This window comes from Crocodylus porosus, unplaced genomic scaffold, assembly GCF_001723895.1.
Source record: "Crocodylus porosus isolate Cpor-Errol unplaced genomic scaffold, CroPor_comp1, whole genome shotgun sequence".
In the NCBI taxonomy this organism is placed as follows: Eukaryota; Metazoa; Chordata; order Crocodylia; family Crocodylidae; genus Crocodylus; species Crocodylus porosus.
This window is the reverse complement of record NW_017728939.1, coordinates 4,591,970-4,599,192: the sequence shown is the minus strand read 5'-3', so window position 1 is coordinate 4,599,192 and position 7,223 is coordinate 4,591,970. Positions and strand designations below refer to the sequence as shown.

At 49.3% G+C, this 7,223-nt stretch overlaps 1 long non-coding RNA gene across 1 annotated transcript in view; it reads right to left on the bottom strand.

Annotated features, from left to right (window-relative positions):
- Positions 1 to 346: 346 nt before the first annotated feature.
- LOC109318448 overlaps positions 347 to 7,223 on the bottom strand; it is a 12,690-nt gene continuing 5,813 nt past the window's right edge. Inside the window, exons 2-3 of the long non-coding RNA XR_002103251.1 lie at positions 4,288 to 4,292; positions 347 to 357 (exon numbers count right to left, since the gene is read on the bottom strand). This is a non-coding gene — a long non-coding RNA (uncharacterized LOC109318448). The remainder of the gene's footprint in view (positions 358 to 4,287; positions 4,293 to 7,223) is intronic.

Below are 7,223 nucleotides of genomic sequence, written 5' to 3'. Positions count from 1 at the left end.
TCCCTTCAATTTTCATTCCAATCAGGCAAGAAATGACAAAGTTATAGGTATTTTCATGATTCCCCATTATGGCCTATGGGCAAAACATGGAAACGGTGTTGAAACAGCAAAACAGTTTTGACAACACTGTGAGGGACTGGGGCCTAGGAGCGGCTGTGAACTCCCTAGCGCCCCCTACCATCACGTTATGGTGGACTAGGCACCCTCAAATCCTCGCCCACCACAACTTTGCCGTTTAATAGGTTAAATGGGAGGCTGCCTTTGTTCCCCTAGTGAACAGTATGTGCGTCCTTGCCCCTACTCCAAATGGGGTGCCTCAGTGCGCCCCTCCCTTAAGGGGTATGCGTGCCTCCAAACCTCCCCTTTAGCACGCCCCAAGCCTTGCAGCTGTTCCATGGGACGTTGTACGGTCCCCTGCCCCTCAGGTGCTCTCCCCCTGGCACCCTGGGCTCGTCGCCCGCCTGGCACCCCTGGGCCGGGCTCCTACCCACCGGCCTATTACCGGCACCCCGGGCCTGTCTTTCCGCTGTCCGACTCCTACCGGCGCCCCTGGGCCTGGCTCGTCGCCGCCGCCCTAGCTCCTACTATTCACTCCAATGTCCTGCTACTGGTGAATATCGAATTGGGCTCAGGCAGCTGGAGCCTTACCTGGCCTCCCCGACCCCAGTGGGTCTTTGCCAAGAATCCCGGGTTGGGCTCAGGCGGCCAGAGCCTTACCTGGCCTCCCCGACCCCACTGGGTCTTTATCAATCAGAGCCTGCCCCACTCTGGGGCCTGGGCCGCGCCTCTCGCGCCCGCCGCCCCACTCTGGGGCCTGGGCCGCGCCTCTCGTGGCTGGGGCTACAACCCCCACTCAGCGAGCGCCCTCCTGGCACTCCTTATGTTGTGCCCGCTGTGGCACTGTGCCCCTGCTGGGCACCGGGAACCCCCAAGCTCCTGGGGAGCTCCCATGAGGCCTCCTCACTCCCCTACAGCCTCACCCAGTCCTCCAGTGTAACTGTAACACAACGCAAGCCACCTGGCTTCTACATAAAACACAGAGCCTCCTGCTCATAACATAAACACTGAGCCCCCCACCGGGGCCTCCAACCCTACCTTTCGTCAAGGGGCTCTCATCCCCGGAATCATTGCAGCCAGTCAGCACCACAAGGCTGCCACTACCAATTCAGGCTGCTCAGCTCAGCCGCAGAGCTCCTGTTCCTGCGGCTGCCAGAAGGGAACTGCTAGTTAGGCTCTGGCCTGGGCTGTTTATAAAGGCCTGGCCCTGCCCCCTTCTGGCCACATGACCTGCCTGGTTGCCCCAGCAACCGGCAGCTGGGGTGCCCCGATGATTGACAGCTCGCCTTACCTCATTCTCAGTCACGGAGCACCCCAGTGCCTCCGTGACAGACACGAAACAAAATGGAACAGAGCTTCGAAATGAAACAAAATGATGAAACGAAACACTGTCCCTTCGAAACGGCGAAACAGAAGTCAAAATGAAACGGTGTTGTTTCACGCAGCCCTACCCCCCCCACACACATACACACTCCCCAAACAAATCCGCCCACATATACCCCCTTATCACCCATACACAATATACAAGACTAGGACTATATTTTGAGCTATTATGCAATTCCCTCTAGATACACTATGCAAGCACACATAAATCAAGACAAACATATTTTAAAATAAAATTAAAATAAGTTTTATAGTAGATGTTTATTTTTTAGTATATGATTTGGATTTTTTTTTTTCAAGTTTTAGGATAGTAGCACCCTCCAACACCCAAAAGGAGTACTTCCGGTGGCAAAGGTCAGGGGCTAGAGGTGGGACTTCCAGTCCCAAGATGGTGACCAGGGGGTGGGGTACCCGTCAACGGGCAGGGCTACACCTCAACAGGTCACCAAAACTTGTTAAGTGCCCCCCCCCCCGCCGGCTGAAATAATTGCCCGCCCTTGTCATAAAACATCTTAATGTCTTTTTAATCAAAGTGTGACTGTAGCTCATATGTTTTGCTGCTTCATAAAATATCTCACACAGCTCTCAATTCAGACTAAAGAGTACTGCCCACGTTGTAAAAAAATGTCATCTTGGATGCTGATGTTTTTTTCTATCATCCAAGATAAAGATAGACAATGATTTTTATTAACTAATCTCTCTGTATACTCCATGTTCATACGGAACCAGACTAGATATCTCCAGACTATTTGTTAAGTTATGAAATGGGATTCGGGACTAGTGTATAAAGGACTGACATGACAACTCTCTCGATAAATGACAGAAAGACTTTATTTATTACAAGTCACTGTTAAATGAGCCTAAACCAAAGCTAAGTCCAGCATATTCAGCTGCAAAAGTGATAGTATCTCACCAATACAGGCAAAGAGCCGGGGACCTGTTCACCACCAGATCAGCTGGGCGCAGTAGCAGTTCTTGTGTTGAATAATTTTTTATTCTTGAAGTGCACCCTGTTAGCTGCTTTGTTCCTTTTTTTATAGCCTTCAGCTCAGCATCTTCAAAGCATTCTTGTAGTTGTGTAAATCAAGGAGAAACCCGAGCAATAACTAACAGGAAGATCCTGTTAATTAAAGTGTTCATTATTGCTTATCAGAAAGTCCCAATTTTGACTGAATTACCTTCCTCAGTAACAAGAGGTTATCAATTTCTACTGAGTTGGAACATACCAAGAAATTGATTAACAACCAGGAAAAACAAAGTTTCTGAAGAGTTGTCCTTGGAAGATCAAGGGAATCACTGAGGCAAAACAAAAGTAAATCAGGAGGAGACACTTATCGAAACCCCAGAAGGAGAATTTCTCTTCCTGCACACAAACATGAGTCAACTGCAAAGAAATATTTACTAAAATAATTAATCAAGGATGGACATTTTACACAGTGTCATACCAGACACATACGAGCCTGTTTAAAATCATCATAGGTATAGTAAGATAATCTGGAAGTGATGCCTTATTATTTCTTTTCAGAAGGTCCAGCTGCAGACTTATATCCTGTTACACTATGGAATTGTCATCAATATTTTGTATTTTAACTTTTGTGAGTAGGCCCAGCTTAGCTTGTGCTTCAGTCATCACTATTGAACAGAGATAACTAATCCTACCTCACTTTATGCATGTAAGTGGCATGTACTTATGGGCATATCTGCAGTTTTTGGTACTTATCCACAGGTTGGGATTCTATTTTGCCACAGATGGAAACTGAGTTGTCTTGCATGTATACCTGCTAGAAGTGAAGGAAAGGAAAAGGAATAAGTTATTATTCCACTTATTAGCCTAGTAGCTAGGGCGCTTGCGCAGCGAGCAGGTTAACCACATTATAGTCCCCTCCTCCCCACAGAGAGGTAAATCTACATCTCATGGGGGGTGTCTATACATGTGTTCCAGAGTTGGGGAGGGGGAGCATTTTAATTACAGCAGCTCCCAATGGTCTCTGTAATTGAAATGCCACAGCATCATGTGTATTCAGCACCCCATAGTTCAAAATGGCCGTGGGGGTGCTTTAATTAAAGCTCTTTGATGATTAATCGAGTCTGCTCCAACACATTCTAATTGGAATATATGAGAGCATGTGTAAAGGAGCCCCTGCCAGCAAACTGTTTTAACTTCCAGTCATCAACCAGGCATTGTTCAGATCCCTCTCTAACCCTCCTCTTGAAGCTAGCCCCCCCGGGCAGCCAAAAGAGGGTGATATGTGGAGCCAGGGGGAAGAGTACGAACCAGAGGGTGTGTAACTCAGTAAAATGGATGCTGCCCTGGAAGGAATGGGATCCTAGATTCTAATCTAGTCTGTTTCTCCCAATGGGATGGAAACTTCCTTCTTCTGTTTTTTCACTTTATCTAATGAATATTGAATTCAAGACGCGCTGAACAGCTTCGAGATGAGGGGTGAAGAAGGGTGTGGCTAATGACCAGGTGTTTTGTCACGGCTGCTGATCTTTATGTAGCAGGGTTGCAGCCATGTTGGTCTAAGGACCTGGGCAAACAAGGTTCTTTGGGTAAATCTGATATCTCTTATTAGACCAACTTAAATAGTTGGAAAAAAAATTTCTTAGCAAGCTTTTGGGTTTAAAAACCTTTCGTCAGGTTGAGGAAGCATCTGCAGTTGGTGTGTGCTCTTCCTGGATAGAATGAATAGTAGGGACTTTATGTAGGTGAGATGATGGCCTTTGCAACCCTCAGCTCCACTCATAGTTAATCCTGATATCAATAATGCCTCTTTGACTGATATGATTCAAGGGTGTCAAACTCAGTTTGCTTGGAGTGCTGCATTCCCTGCTTTTCAGGGACACCAGGGCTCTGACAACAGTGAGAGCTTCTGCCCATGCTGCTGCTGGAGCTCCACCACCCCGGCTCTTGCTGCAGTGCTGGCTGCCACTGTGGGAAGCCCTTACAGCAAAGCAAAAATTGAGCCTGTGCCTGTGGTACTGGGGTTTCTGCCTGCAGTGCTACTGGGGCTCCAGTGCCTTAGCTCTCACTGCTGCCGCTGCTGGAGGATCCAGCCTGTGGGCTGCATATTTGGCACCCTGATATAATCAATCAAAAGCCACTGTTTGAAATGGGGCTACATCCAAGAAGTTTTTGGGAGATGAAAGACAGTATTTATTACGATGTGGTCATGTTCAGCACGCTTAGAAGCAATAAACCACTGCTGTTGCATTTTTTATGCCATGTTTGCCAATAATGTTCTGCCACATTTAATGCTCTGACCCAATATGGGCATTGAAATTACTCAGGGTAATAAATATTTCCTTCTTTTGTATCTGAAAAATGATATATTCCAAGTTTGTGTAGAACCTTTATCTCAAATGAATTTGTTGTGTTTGCTGCATAGGCACTGATGCTGGTGGCAGGGCACAGTCATTCATGTCCTTTAGACAAGCAACCTAAGTTATCACGAGCAATGGATCTAATTATAAAATCAACTCCCTGCTTTCAACGATCTCCTGTGAAGCAACCATTCCAAAAGAAGGGGTTACCAGTGACAGGCTGCCAGGTGTTTTTTGAAAGGAAAGTTTAATTTAATACTGCAATGTGGATTCTGTATCTGGCTAATCATTTCTCTGTTGGCACTGGTCTTCATTTTGGTCAGTCAGACATATCATGGTCCAAACGTGTTGGTATGTTCCAGGTCGTCATGTTCAAAGAAGAAAACTGGAGTTTCTGATTGTTCTGACTGCTATAATAGGAAAATTGTCAGTTGTAGCAGGCTGACCAGAATGGGTATGAGGCAAGCAGATAATTTTTAAACCATGTTTTCCAAGGCTTTCCTTAAGCCATAGAAGAGAACAATGCAATCTTATAAAAGGGCTTCTAAGTCAGCATTTTTCAGCCTGTGGATTGAGACCCAAAAGTAGGTTGCAAGAATATATGAAAGGGTTGCAAACAAACTTTAAAAATGGATTCTCTTTTAAAGAAGAAAAATGTGGGAAACTGTGGCTTTTCCCTTGCAGGCTGGCAGAGCTGCAGCCTGCAAGGGGTGATTGGTCTCCACTACCCCCAACCCCTCACACTGTGGGGCTGCAGCCTGGGGGCAGCGGGTCAAGAGTGCGGGGCACTGGGTTGGGATGGGCCGTGGATGTTTACAATGAGTCCTGGTACAAAAAAGGTTGAGAACCGCTGTTCTAAGTCACTCAAGGGGCTGCTGGACTCTATTTCTGTTTTGATCTAATGAAGAGCAACCCTGAGTGATCTGTGTGCATGTTTGGCACTACAGTTCCCAGTACATCTGGAGTGCTCTTTGCCACTTGCCTGTCACCAGGGGACTTTAGAAGGCTGAGAGAAATCTAAGACGAGTGAAATGGCATGTGCTTGCATGTCATTTGGATTACAAGGAGGAAACTTTGTGCTGAGTCACCCTCACTCTCTGAACCTTGGTCATCTGAGTTCAGTAGCAAAACAAAGCTGAGACCACCAGCATTGCCAACCCCACTGTGTAAAAAATTATGAGACAAATTCTTAAAAATCAAGAGATTTGGAATGTAAATTACAAGATGCTATTTTTGAAGTGTGTTTGTGTGTGTGTGGGGTGAGAGGTATTTGTGAAGGTGTGGGGGGCTGCGAGTGTATATGTGTGTAGGGTTTAGAGCCCAGGGAGGGGGGTTCCCCACAGACCCTGGCAGGATGCGGGGTACTGTGGGTCAGGAGTGAGGGGAAGCAGCAGGGCTGGGGGGGCAGTGGCTTGGGAGTGGGGGACAGACACACGCACACAGACAGACCAGTGCCCATGGCTCTGTAACATGACTTGCCCTGGCCCCAGGGCTCCATTCACCCCAGCTCCTGCCCCTCCCCCACTCCCTTCCTCATCATGGGGGCCTTGATCTGCTCCCCCTATCCCACCCCATCCCTCTCCCCCTACCCCTTCCCTTCCACAGACTTACCAGCTTGGTACTCTCAGCACCTGCCAGGAGAAAATATCCAGGGGTCTAAAATAACAGCTCCACAGAAGAGTGGAGCAAGGCATGGTCCAGGACTGACAGGGAGTCAGTCCTCCAAAAGAGATACTCTGGTGTCAGCCAAAGCGTCTCTTTTGTTCTCCTGCTGCCTCTGGGTCCTGGCGCTGTCCAAGGTAAGGGGGGGGGGGGGGTTCATGGGTGTGAGTGGGTGAGGGGTGGAAGGGGATGTGGAGGAGTTGGGGAGTGGCAGGGGGGGATGTCCCTGGGGCTGTGGGGGGTATGGACCTAGCCCAGCCCAGTGTGGCTCGCTAGTCTGGCTTTGCACCAGAGCAGGTTGCAGGGCTCCAGAAGGTGTGCACAGGACCCGTGCCTCCTGAAGCCGTGTGACCCATTCCAGTGCAAAGCCAGACTAGTGAGCCACACGGGGCTGGCCCAGGTCCTGCCATGTGCCATGCCCCCGCAGGCACAGCAGGGCAGAGGCAGGAGTCAGCATAGTGCGTGGGGACCACACGCTGTGCCCAGCCAGGTCCTGCCAGCCCTGGGGCCCCTCTGTCACCCTGCTGGGCTGGGCCCATGGCAGCAGGACCTGGTGCAGTGTGCGGGGACTGTGCGCTGTGCCCGCTGGGTCCTGCCACCTGTGGGGCTGCTCCTGCCGCCTGGTTCCGTGTGCCGTGCTGGGTCCTGCCACTGAGGGCCTGGCCCAGCCAGGTGGCAGAGAGGCCCCATGGCTGGCAGGACCTGGCTAGGCTCGCATGCCATGCCAAGTCCTGCTGCCATGGCTCAGAGCGCCCCACTCCCACTGCTGCTGTTAAAGATAAGTTATGGACCCTGGG